The sequence below is a fragment of the Rhinopithecus roxellana genome, chromosome 8 (genome assembly GCF_007565055.1).
Source record: "Rhinopithecus roxellana isolate Shanxi Qingling chromosome 8, ASM756505v1, whole genome shotgun sequence".
NCBI lineage: Eukaryota > Metazoa > Chordata > Mammalia > Primates > Cercopithecidae > Rhinopithecus > Rhinopithecus roxellana.
The window spans coordinates 51,800,203-51,814,213 of NC_044556.1; positions in this window are offsets into that span (position 1 = coordinate 51,800,203).

The following is a 14,011-nucleotide window of genomic DNA, read 5'->3' on the forward strand; positions in this document are numbered from 1 at the left end:
GGGAAATGAAGGAGAAAGTGTATTTACTTGTTCAAGATCATATAGCTAGCAAGTAACAGAGCCAAGATTATATTCTAGATTGTTATATCCTAAGAGAACTTGATCTTTCGACCATTGAGTCCTATTGTTCCTTGACAAGAGGTTGGAGAATAATCCATGTGAACTTGCCAACTTAAACCATTTTAATTGTCTAAGTCATTGTTTCCAAAATCAGCTGCTCATCAAAATCACCTAGAAAGCTTGTTAAAATAAGACTCCCTGCTCTATGCAGACCTAAATCAGTGTCTGTTAGAATTGGGGCTGGAAATCTGTGTCCTTTATAAGTTTTCTAAGTAATTCCGATGTAGCCAATCTACAGAGCAACACTTTTTAAGAATAAGAGATACAAATTATCTTTTATCGCTTTCATCCTTCTGAGACAAAATTTACTTTTAAATAGAGCTTGTTCTATTCTTCCCTGTATGCAGACTGTTTTCTTTGATTATGAGCTGAAAGCTCCATAGAATCTGGGAGTTTTGCTGTCTGCATTCAGTTAGGATCATTCTTTCACATTTCCCCATTAATTCAAAATAAAATTTACAGTTGAGAAATTATATTTTAACTTTTAAACTTCTTTTAGCAGAAGATCAACATTTCCCTAAGACATTTTCCGTAGCTTCAATATTTCACGACAAAGGCTAGTTGTTTTCAATTTGAAACAACTAAAATGAAAAAAATGTGGCTTTTATTTTAGATTTTTTTAGTTGAAGCATCCTAATTTATCCAGAATAAAGGAATTTGGGGGACTCTTATACTCATTTTCAAATTTGCATACTTTTTAGTCTCAAAAAAGTGGGTTAAAGCTCTTCAGTCAAGACCTGGGTCTCTACAAAACTGTGAGGGAGGTAGTTAGTCTATTGTGTTGTTCCGGTTACCACTTCCATGCCACTCCCCTGTCCTGCTGTGTGTGCTCAGTGGCAGCTCAGGACTTCATGTGGTATGTTCAGATATGGTGACCAACCTTCTTGCTTTACCTGAAACTAACGGCTTTCTTGGGATGTGGGATTCTCAGTGCTAAGACTTGGTCAGTCCCAGGGCCAGGAAAGTTTGCTGCCCTACCTGTATTATAGAAAGAGAATCAGCAGGAGGAAAGATTATTATTCTTTTCTGTTTCCCTGAGATGCTATTAGCAGGTACCCTAGAGTAAGAGTAGGGTTATATTCTAAGTGTGAAAGGAAGCAGTTGTTAATATCATGCTTGGGCACCACTGTGTTGATGAATCTGCTTGGGCAAAGAAAAGTCAAGAACTGGAGAAATTATGCTGAAGGGACCCTTTTTTCTTCTTCCACTGAAGAATAAAATACAATTTCTCAATGTGGCTCTATATGAAAGTTATGGTCAAACATTTTCTGTGTTAAATTTGGGGCTTTCCCATAGTTCAGCGTGCATTTTAACTGTCAGATCTTTCACATCAGATGGGTAAGTTCTTCATACTAGATCTGAATCGGGTTAGAGACGGTGCTGGAAACTGATTTGAGAAACCAAATGTGGCATTTGAGGTAAATTTCTACTTCTTCCGTGCAGAGGGGGGGAAACTCTTTCTTATGTACCCCATCCCCCGTCTCTCACTGCACCATGATCTCATTACTTTCTGCAGAGTGTGTATCATGTATTGTAAGTACGTAATTATGTGTGTATTGATATGTTTAATGTTCACTCGTCATTTAGCTCTTTGTCTGCCTATGCACTTTACAACGCTGGCTTTTCTTGTCCAGTTTGCAAGTCACATAGCATGCTTTTTCTTACTTGTGGCGCCAAATTTTAAGCCTCACAGACATGGGAGTGTATTATGTGATTGTGTTGCGGTGTGGAGTGGTTGCGCACGGTATTAACTCCTTTCAGGCAAGAGTTAGATATAAAATAAATCAAGGGAGATTTGGAGCAAGGGGGGATGGTAGATGTTATCTTCTTCAACCTCTGTTCCTCTTATTATTTGATAGACACGTAACTTTTTTGGTATTTACCTCTTTCTTATCTTTGCCTTAAGTTTTCTACTATTTCCCCTCCCTGCATCCACTAAGTAGGGTGGGTCGGAAGGAATTGTTGGGCCCAGCAGTAGCACAGGATTTGGGCCCCATTATATTGCATATCAATTCTAGTTCAGTCTTTCTGCTCCGGGGCCTATATTCCCTCTCAATGGCCCAATTCTAACTGATTTTTACTGCTCAAATTCTACCCTTTCTTCAGTGTGCATCTCAAATGCTTACATTTTCCTTGGATCCTTCAGACAGAAGGTATAGCTCTCTCTCCTTTTCTTTTTTATAGCACTTCATTGTTGTAGGTTCTTGTGGCCATTTGTGGGCACGTCTCTTCTCTCCTGCTTTTTAAAATCCTTCAGGTCTGGGGCCTTTTCTTTACTTCTTTGCTTCTCCATCTGCACTTAGCACAACTCTTGGCACAGAGAGACTTTAGTAAATGCTTGTTGATAATTGCTACTGCACTTCAACTATTCTAATTTCCTTTAATGAATCCTGTGATTGGTTCATCTTCCATGGGTTTTTCTCACCCATTTGTGTAGCCATTTATAGTTTCAGCCTGTTTCACATCTTGGGAGTAATGGGTTCCATAATCATGAAATCTATCATGACAAATGACTCACTTATTTATTCCCTTTCAGTTTGCCTCTTTCTAGCTTCAAGCAGTTGTCTCCTAATGAAGGTGTGTGTTCCCCAGAAGGACTTATGATTCATTAGATTTCTAGACAACTTATCCAGTTCCCCCATCCCCTTCTTCCATTATTTTTATTACTCTTCTCTATTTCTCCAGCTCCATGTTATGCTTCCTCCTGTGAGTGAAGCCTCATACCAGGAATGGTGTAGAAATGGAGTGGGAGGAAGTGAAGATACAGAAGAGAAGGAAGTAGAGATTCATGTTCTTAAGGAGCTTGCAGTTTAGTAGAGATGCTTATTACACTTGAGGTGTAGATACCTATTGTATTACCCGGATATAAAGTGGTGGAAACAGCATAAAAGTGGAACCCTAAGCGTTTTGTGATGTAAGCCGTAGATATCCATTGGCATGTGAAAGCAAGTCTATCTGTATAATTTAAAATCTGACCACATGTATGATTGGACCATTATAGATACCAGTAGTTAATGACTGCAACTATAATAGGTATCATTCAACAAAGCATCAATTTTGTATCAGGTAGGCACCAGGCAATTTCCTCACTTTGGTTTATCTTCTACAACACTGCAAAGTTGGTATTTTCCATTCCATTTTACAATTAAGGATACTGAGCCTTAGAAAAGTTAATTAACAAAAGTTAATGGGTGCAGTGACTCATGCCTGTAATCTCAGCACTTTGGGAGGCTGAGGCAGGCAGATCACAAGGTCAGGAGTTTGGGACCAGCCTGGCCAATATGGTGAAACCTTGTCTCTACTAAAAATACAAAAATTAGCTGGGTTGTGGTGGTGCATGCTTGTAGTCCCAGCTACTAGGGAGGCTGAGGCAGGAGAATCTTGAACCTGGGAACCCAGCTCTCAGTGAGCCGAGATCACACCACTGCACTCCAGCCTGAGCAAATCAGAGAGACTCTGTCAAAAAAAAAAAAAAAAAAAAAAAAAAAAAAAAAAAAAAAAAAAAAAGCTAATTAACTAGGATAAGTTCTTGAAACAGATTGTAGTTTAAACCTAAAGTCCATGATCTTTCTATTCTAAAATAAAGCATTTTTCCTTAGGGACTTAAACAGTAAATCTGTAATTTAAGACTTTCTCAGGACAAATAAATTTCTGAAAGAACAGCTTTTCCTGGAAAATCTGTCCTATGTGGACAGGAGATCCAGTGAGTTGTTAAGATGGACAAGAAAATTCACCTAGACTGGCTTATGGCAACTATCTTGCTTGAGGAGTGCCTAACCTGCATAGTCTCTAAAAATAAGTTAGACTCTTTGATTAAAATACATTTACTCTTCCAGCTGCATCCATGTTCCTACAAAGGATGCAAACTCATCCTTTTTTATGGCTGCATAATATTCCAAGTATAAACTTAAAGTATAATAATAATAAATAAAAAAGAATAAATAAAATACATTTACTCTTTAGGCCACTAGAGTACCATTTACATAACATGAGAAACCAACTATTATTATCAAATCAATATTTGGATCAAAATATATTGAGTAACGTAACCTGGAGGATACAATGAGGTTTAGTAGGGCTGACATCCAACTGAGACACACTAGAATGGCGGAGCTCGACTCTCGCTGGTTGGTGCCTCTGATGTACTAGCTGTTAAACATTTTGATAATTACTCCAAGGTATTAGGCATAATTCCCATCCTCAAGGAAATAATGACCAATTGAAAAAATGGAACATCAATAAGCAAAATTTTAAATAATAACAGAATTAATGACAATGCAACCAACACTCTATCCGCCTTAACTTGCTTTATTTTTCCTCTTAGTGTGTATCTGCCGCTAAACATACTTTATATTTGTTCATTTTCTTATTGTTCACTGCTGTACCTCAAATACTTACAACACTGCTTGATCCTGTTGAATAAATGAATACATACGGTAGGTATTTAAAGCAGTAAGTTTGTGCTGGAGTGGTTAGGGATAATGTCATGGGGGAGAGAAAAAGAGCAGAATCTGGAAAGAATAGATAGTTTTGGAAAAAAAGAGGTTCAGGAAGGGAGAACCCGTTCCATGAACAACAGCATGGAATTTAGATAATACCCTTCAAGCAAAGGATTTGTGAGTAAACTACTCTGGTTGGAAAAAAGGCAGACCTTGAAGTGGCTGGTTTATACCAAAAGGTGTAATGCGCAATCTGTAAGAACTCTCTGGGGCATTTAAGTTGACTACTGACTATCTAAAGCACTGAGGAGGTGAAATCTGTAATGACTGAGACTTTCGATCGTCAACAACGAAACATTCATCTTTATTCCTTTGCATGAGTAGTATGGGTTGAAACTTCATTTATGAGAAACAATAAATGGAGGTTACAAATATTTCTTAGTTTATGCTTCAAAAAGGAATGAGAAATGTGCAAATGGATACTGCTGGCTGAGATTTTAAGGCTGTTGCATGAAATTCTAATTTTTTAGACTGTGATTCTATCTTCTTTTGGTGTTCCCCTTGCTGTATTGCAACTTTCTCATTTAAAACAATAATTTAAAACCAATTTAAAGACAAACACATGCACATATAATTGTGCACTTGTGTGGCTCATGCAGACACACACACACACTCTCTCTCTCTCTCTCTCTCTCTCTCTGTCTCTCTCTCTCTCTCTCTCTGTCTCTCTCACGTTCCCAGGCACACAGCTTCTTTCAGCTCAGCTTCTATTTCCTCTCATCTGGCAGCTTTCAGAATAATCTCACCCACCTGTTAAATCAGAGAATGTCAAGTTTAATTTATAACAATGAGTAGAAACAGGATGCTACAGAAAGCATTTTAATTAAAATCCTTTAATTGGATACATGCTTCTTGTGAAAAGGGAGCTGTGGAGAGGGCCTCTTTGTCGGCACCTTTCACTCTAGTTGCCAGAAATTGTTGCAGGAATGGCCTTGCAATTGGAACCAGCTCTCCAGGGTGGAGGAGGTGGGGAAAGAGGTAGAGGCTGAGAGAGGGAAATTGGGAGCAAGAGAGGAAGGACAAAGCGGGTGAGTGGCTATGGGTTTTGTGTAGAAATAGCCTTGTTGTTTACCGGAGGCAGTTATGCCAACACCTGTTGGTGTCCTCTCACGTTGGTTTCTTCTTAGTCCTTTCATCATTCTTAGGAAGACATAGTCTCTAGGGGGAATCCACAAATACCCCTGACTTCAGGTACTAGTTTAGGAAACCTTGGCAATGTAGGCCAATTGGTGAGTGTGGGCAGTGGGCAGATGACAGCACGGGGTTTGGAAAGCTCAGCTCTTGCACCTATGGTTTCTTAAATGACAGCACTTAGCACTGTCCAGCCTACACTGCAGAAAGAAAGTGTTGGACTCAATTGGAGCCCCATTTAAGGAGGGAAGTGTGTGCTAAAGCCGGGGGCTTCATCTGGAAACTATCCCAAGTGCTCATGTGGGGTGACAGCAATAGAGTGTGCCAACAGAACAGACAGGCATGGAAGTGTTTTACTGGATACACTCAAAGTAGCTGGGAGAAGTGGGAAGTGGAAGTAGTTTCAGTGTCAGGTATGTTGTCAAAGAAACAAGATCTTAAACTGAGTTGATGAGAGAGGGGAGGATAAATAGATTTTTGCCTCCATGATTTGGCTTCAACTTGCAGTGCCAGAGGATGACGCAAGAGAGTCTAAAGGATATTGGTTCTTTCCTCTGAGTGAAGAAATCAGCACCATGTCCTTTTGGATGTAGAAAAGAGACACACCTTGAAGGATTTTTAAGTGCTGTTCATCCATTGCTACTGCTTGACTCCCAGAGGCTGTTTGCCAAGAAAACAATAGTAGCCAGTTTTATTTGTTTACACTTATTGGTTCCCTCTAGTGGTGTGCTGGTAAATATTGAACAACCACCCTTGGGGAAGTGAGGAGAGGGGAGAGAAGTTCGATTTGTAGCATTTTCCAACTTCCATGGTGTGAAAATTTCCATCAAGGTCCAGTTGAAGATGTTAACGGATTAACAATTAGCTGGCCAAACCCCTGAAATTAAAAAAATGACTGTTGGCTGTAATCCTAGCACTTTGGGAGGCTGAGGCGGGTGGATCACAAGGTCACGAGTTCGAGACCAGCCTGGCCAATATGGTGAAACCCTGTCTCTACTAAAAATACAAAAATTAGCCGGGAGTGATGGCGGGCACCTGTAGTCCCAGCTACTCGGGAGGCTGAGGCAGGAGAATTGCTTGAACCCGGGAGGCGGAGGTTGCAGTGAGCCAAGATTGGGCCACTGCACTCTAGCCTGGTGACAGAGTGAGACTCCATCTCAAAAAAAAAAAAAAAAAAAAAAAAAAAAAAAAAAAAATTCTGTTAGAAGCCAGTATGAGCTGGTTCTGCTATACCACTGGCTCTTTCCTGCCCTAGTTAAGCTTTCCTGTAGGAGGTATCTACTTTCCTGTCCCACTGACTTTGGGATTGGCTATACAACTTGCTTTGGGCATTGAAATATGAGCAGATGACATAAACCACCTTCAAAGGTTTAAATATGCTTGCTTGTATGGTTTGGCTGTGCTCTCCCCACCCACTTTGAGCTTCTGTCCTCTACTTTGAAAACAACTTGCTCCAGTTAGTGGCTCATCCTTCAGCCTGAGTCTCAGAATGAGAAGGCACAGGGAGCTGCCTAAACTGAGGTATTCTCAGAATAGCCCGACAAAACTACAGCCAAGCTGCAACCCCCATGTAATGTGAGCAAACAAACAAACGTTTGTTGTTATAAGACACTGAGGTTTTGAGATCTGAACAGTACAGACATTTTAACCTAATCAATAAACACTAAACAACTGTTGGCACATCACATAGCCAATGCTGTGGAGTTGTATCTAGGTGATGCAAAGGAACTAGAAATTCCAAGTTCTAGAAGAAACTTAAAAACCCAAGTATTTCAACAATCTGTGCTACTTAAACCTCTTCTATAACACCTGTGCCAAATGTGTGTCTACTTTAGTTGTTCTCTTTAAACTTGAAAACCTCTCCAACTGTGGACGTCTTAGTACCTCTTGAGAGTGTCCATGCTATCTTTGGCAGTTCTGAATGTTGGAAAATTCTCTGTGTGAACCAGAAGTCATTCCTTGTAGCAGACACTTAGTAGCCCTGGTTTCATTCTGCCAGGTGACACAGAAATTTTATTTATTCTACAGGAAAACACTTCAGATTTTTGGAGATAAACCTATATTTTCTACATTAAATTGTCTCTCCATGTGAAACTCCTTAAAATTCTGATGTGGAAAATGTAAACCTAGAATTTTTTACCCAGTAGAAGTGTTATTATTCAAGAGTAAGAACAAAATAAAGATTTGTTTTTGGATAAACAAACCCTCCACTTGACATGATTTCGAGGCTTGTCACTATCCTGTCCCATCCTGTCCCGTATCTCTACTTTGTTTAGATTGACGTGCATCAACCTATTGACAGTACAGCAGAATACTGGACTAAGATGTAGGCCCAAGAAACTAGAAGCCAGAGTTTGAATACTTTTAAGGCAACAGGAGACATAGGTGTAGAAACATAAATGGGAGAAGCTAGAATGCAAATCCCTATGTAAGGCTAGTACCTGGAAGAGCAGAGATGAAGAAAATGCCCAGAATGCAACCTCAATATATAACAGGATAGAAAATATGAATGAGAAATTAAGAATCATGGAGGTTAGACTTAAAAGGATAATATATATCTAATAGGAGTTACAAACAGAGAAAATGGAGAGACTAAGAAAAAGGTAATATTTAAAGATTATATCATAGCTATTTTCAGAATAAAAATTCCAGATGTGAACTCCTGTTTGAAGAAGCACAATGAGACTTGAACAAGACCAAAAAAAAAATTCATACCTTTTAGTATAACATATTCATAACTTTTAGTATAACAAAGAATAAAACAAAAATTAAACGTAGCCAGAGACCTAAGAAGAAATATTGACAACCTAGAATTCTAGTCTTATTCAAGAGTGAGTATTGACCATTCACAGATCTCGCTAAAAGAATCTCTGAAGACATTTCTTCAGAAACAAAGGGACCCAGAGGGAAGACAAAAGTGTTCAAAGAACAGAATGCAAAAACATTGGTAGGTATGTAGTCTTTTTTTTTTTTTTAGTAGGTAAGACAGCAGCGGATGCGTGCTGGGCCCGTAAAAAAAGTGGATAAATCTAAGCAAGCACGAATTGAAAAAAACAAACAAACAAACAAACAAAATTCCAAAATATGGGAGGAGGATATCATAGTACCTTAACTCTTAAGGTACTTTAGAGTCCTGCATCTTTCTGGGGGACAGAGATAGTGATTTTCAATTTTGTTAAGTCAAATATACAAGTTAAAAGTGCAAGGTAACTACTAAAGGGATAGTGATAGAAGGTGTAATTCCCAGACCAGCAGAGTGATAAAAAAGTATGCAAACACTGAAAAGAAGAATACATATCAACTCCAAGTTATTGGTTATGTCCTATAAGGAATAAAAATGCTTTGGATATAGTAAGATTGGTAGGAGAGGGGGAATTGTCAGCCATATTTGCAATATTTTATTTATTTGAAGACTCTAAGACCAATGAAACAAAATGTTAAAGTATTAAATCTAAAGGATGGGTACGTTGGTGTCTCTTACATTAACTTTTGTAATTTTTATATACTTCAACTTTTCACCCTTAAAAATTCTGACAATTAAGAGTAAATCCAAATTTCTACAAGCCTATGAAAGGAAGCCAAAATTTACTAGTAGTCAGAGAAACACAAATTCAAATAATGATGAGATATTACATTTAGGCCACTGGATAGGCACAATTTTAAAAGAACTATAATAAGAATTGCTGAACAAGATGTATGAAAAAAGACAGTCTTTTCTGGTAGAAGCACTATGGCTCTTTTTCAGAAATTAAAATAAAATTACGTAAACTCTTTTACCTAAAAATTTCAGTTCCACGAATCTATCCCATCAAGATAGATTGTATTTATTGCAGTGATGTTAGTATAAGCAAAATGTGGAAACAAAACAAATGGCCACCCTTATAGGTATGATTAAATGAGGCATGTATTCACAAATGGGTAAATTGTATAATAAAAAGGAAAAAATTAAAGATATGCCAGTTTACTTGAAGGCTTTCTTTTTAAAATAAAGAATTGTGTGATAAAAAACAAGATGTAGGAAAAAATATAGATAGTATTATTCCATTTTTGTTAAAACAATGTTCAAAAGATTTTCTTATATGTATGTATGTATACATTTGCCTCATAAGATTATATGATGCTAGAAAAAAAACAAATGAATACAAATTAGTTATAAACGTGGGTTTCTTTGGTGGGCATGAAGATAATTTGGACAGAAATGGTAAAGAAGAGTGAGGAGAAGCCAACCAAAAAGTGTTTGTGGGGGAGACTCACAAATATTCCATGTGTTCAGATAACAATCACATTCATGTGCTTATGTAAAAACGTATGAACATGTAAACATAATTAAAATTCAAAGCACAGAATTCAATGATAGAAAGATTAGAACAGTTTGGCGTACATTTCTCAGCTTCAGTAATCACTATGATTTGCACCCTCCCGCCGCCGCTTGTTTTTATAACTTTTTACTCTGCCACTGTCATGCGTGGTCACTCTGGAATCTTTTCCTTACTAACGTTAATGTATGTATATTGGAGTGAATTGAATGAAATTCACAAAATTTGCAAAACAGTTAAGAAACTGAGTTAAGGGAGACAATTGAGGCAGAAGTGAAAAATGAGGCCTCTGTGTCTGAGAAGGAATAGGGCATTTTGCCCAGAAGTGACTTCTTATCATTGGAGAAAGTATGTTGGCAGCTATTGGGAAGTACTATTGGATGAATTGGGTAAAACGGGTTAAAAGGAATCCGGAAAGGCTAGCAGAGAAGGCTGGGCTTGGGTGAGTATTTACCAGAGAGCTCCTGTATGTTTTCAGGCAGTGCAATTACAGCCTTTAAGGAAGATTTGTTTTCAGTGTTATTCAAGATAGGAAAGATTGCTGGGTAATTCAGATACTGACTGACAAAAAACTGATATACAGGAAGGAGAAGAAAGATAATGCAAGTGGCAGTAAAGGGATATCTGGAAAAACCTAGGATTGTCTGGATATTATGGAGGGAGGTTAGTAATGAGTCCAACATGACTTCTTTTGAATTTAGTAATTAGGAAGAAGTTTGGTATCACTGGAAAATGGTTTAGAATGATTAATTATGAATAATTCAGTTATCATTACAGTGTGGTTTTGATATTAGTTATTCAATTCATCCTCACAGCACTATCTTTGATTTCGTTAACCAGAAGTGGAGAGTGTGGAATGTCCAATAGATCCTCCACTTTCAGGTGCTGGTTTTGTAATCTAGTGATCTGCTTTCATGCTTCGTTCTCGTTTATGCTGATCGCTGCCCTATGCAAACCTAATTTTTCTATACAGCTGATTTACTAATTGAGATCATTTAAAAATCCTCATTTTCTTCCAGATTGTACAAAGATTAGCTTTAAAATAGTCTCTATCAAAACATCACGGATTCCACGAAATGTATTTGCGCATTTCCAGGTATGTATTTTCCAACTAGCTGATATGTGTGCAAACTTACACATATTCAGAAATGTTGAAAGGTTTATCTTTCAATGCAGAGCTGTTTTGTTAATTCATATGTTATTTTCTAAAGAAGTGGGAGGATTTTATACATATCTGCATGGCCAAATGTTGTGAAGAACATTCTGTGCCTGTAGGTAGAAATGTTTCCCTTTGTGATTCAATCCTTTCAGATGTCCTCCTGGCTATAGCATCAGAAAGAAAAGGTTATCCAGTTAGTGTTTTGTTGAAACTCTCTGTCAATGATTAGTTTCCACCTAAATGTGGTTTATGTCCATCCTGTGGGAGTCTATACAATTTATATAAGAATTTGAACAATGCTAATGGCCAACCTATCAGTGTAGACCGGAAATCCACCTGGAGTCAGAATTAACCCTAGTTGCTCTTGCTGCTAGCATCTCTCTTTTTACCATGAAGACATGACTTTATTTATTTATTTATTTATTTATTTATTTATTTATTTATTTATTTTTGAGACGGAGTCTCGCTCTGTCGCCCAGGCTGGAGTGCAGTGGCCGGATCTCAGCTCACTGCAAGCTCCGCCTCCCAGGTTTACGCCATTCTCCTGCCTCAGCCTCCCGAGTAGCTGGGACTACAAGCGCCCGCCACCTCGCCCGGCTAGTTTTTTATATTTTTTAGTAGAGACGGGGTTTCACCGGGTTAGCCAGGATGGTCTCGATCTCCTGACCTTGTGATCCGCCCGTCTCGGCCTCCCAAAGTGCTGGGATTACAGGCTTGAGCCACCGCGCCCGGCCGAAGACATGACTTTTAATTGAAAAACTATTGAGGCAAATTCTGTGTATAAATTTCTTTTTAAAAAATCTTTTTTATTAATTTTTATTGGTTGTTCTGAGAAGTACAGTATGCCTCTTTTAAAATACCAACTTTCAAATGACAACTGCAGAATTGTCACATGGAAATATTGCATGATGTTGAAGTTTGGAGTACAGATCCCATCACCCAGGTGGTGAGCATAGTACCTGATAGGTAGTTTTTTAAAACCCTCTCACCCAGTAGTCCACAGTGTCTATTGTTCTCATATTTCTGTTCATGTGTGCTCAGTGTTTAGCTCCCACTTATAACTAAGAACTTGTGATACTTGGTTTTTTGTTCCTGTGTTAAGTTGTTTAGGATTATGGCCTCCAGCTCCATCCATGTTACTGCAAAGGATGTGATTTCATTGTTTTATGACTGCATAGTATTCCATGGTGTACACGTACCATATTTTTTTATCCAGTCTACCATTGATAGGCACCTGGGTTAACTCTACGTCTTTGCTATTGCCAATAGTGCAGCAGTGAACATATGAGTGCATGTGTCTTTTTGGTAGAACAATTTATTTTCTTTTGGGTGTATACCCAGTAATGGGATTGTTGGGTTGAATGGTAGCTCTGTTTCAAGTTCTTTGAGAAATCTTCAGATTGCTTTCCACGGTGGCTGGACTAAGTTACATTCCCATCAACAATGTATAAGTGCTTCCTTTTTTTCTGCAGGCTTGCCAAAGTCTGTTATTTTTTGACTTCTTAATAATGCCATTTTGACTGGTGGGAGATGGTATCTCATTGTGGTTTTGATTTGCATTTCCCTCATGATTAATGATGCCAAACATTTTTTTCGTATGTTTGCTGGCCACATGTATGTTTTCTTTTGAGAAGTGTCTGTTTATATCTTTTGCCTTTTTTTTTTTTTTTTTTTTAGATGGAATCTCACTCTGTTGCCCAGGCTGGAGTGCAGTGGCGTGATCTTGGCTCACTGCAAGCTCCACCTCCCGGGTTCACACCATTCTCCTGCCTCAGCCTCCCGAGTAGCTGGGACTACAGGTGCCTGCCACCATATCTGGCAATTTTTTTTTTTTTTTTTGTATTTTTTGGTAGAGACGGAATTTTGCTGTGTTAGCCAGGATGGTCTCGATCTCCTGACCTCGTGATTCACCCACCTTAGCCTCCCAAAGTGCTGGGATTATAGGTGTGAGCCACCATGCCTGGCCTCTTTTGCCCATATTTTAATTGGGTTGTTTTTTGCTTGTTGACTTGTTTAAGTTCTCTATACATTCTGGGTATTAGGCCTTTGTTGGATGCATAGTTTGCAAATATCTTCTCCCGTTCTGTCTGTTTTCTCTGTTCATAGTTTCTTTTGCTGTGCAGAAACTCTTTAGTTTAATTAGGCCCCACTTTTCTATTTTTGTTTTTGATGCAATTGCTTTTGGGGACTTAGGCAAAAATTCTTTGCCAAGGCTGATGTTGAGAAGAGTATCTCCTAGGTTGCCTTCCAGGATTTTTATAGTTTGAGGTCTTACATTTAAATATTTAATATAGTTTGAGTTAGTTTTTATATATTGTAAGAGGTAGGGATCTGGTTTCAAACTTCCGGATATGCCTAGCTATTAATAGTTATCCGAGCACCATTTATTGATAAGGAGTCCTTTCCCCATTGCTTGTTTTTGTCAGCCTTATGGATGATCAGATGGTTGTAGGTATGTGGCTTTACTTATGATTTTTCTATTCTGTTCCATTGGTCTATTTGTCTATTTTTGTACCAGTACCAAGCTGTTTTGGTTACTGTGGGTCTATAGTATAGTTTGAATTCAGGTAGTGTGATGCTTAGGATTTCTTTGGCTATCAGACTCCCTTTTGGTCCCATATGAATTTTAGAATTGTTTTTTCTAATTCTGTAAAGGATGATATTGGTAGTTTGATAGGAATAGCATTGAATCTGTAATTTTTTGCATAAATTTCTAAAACTCAGATAATCTTTGCAGAAGTAGGTGCCTCATCCTCTAGAAATTTCACAGTTTCCAGAGAGGTCTT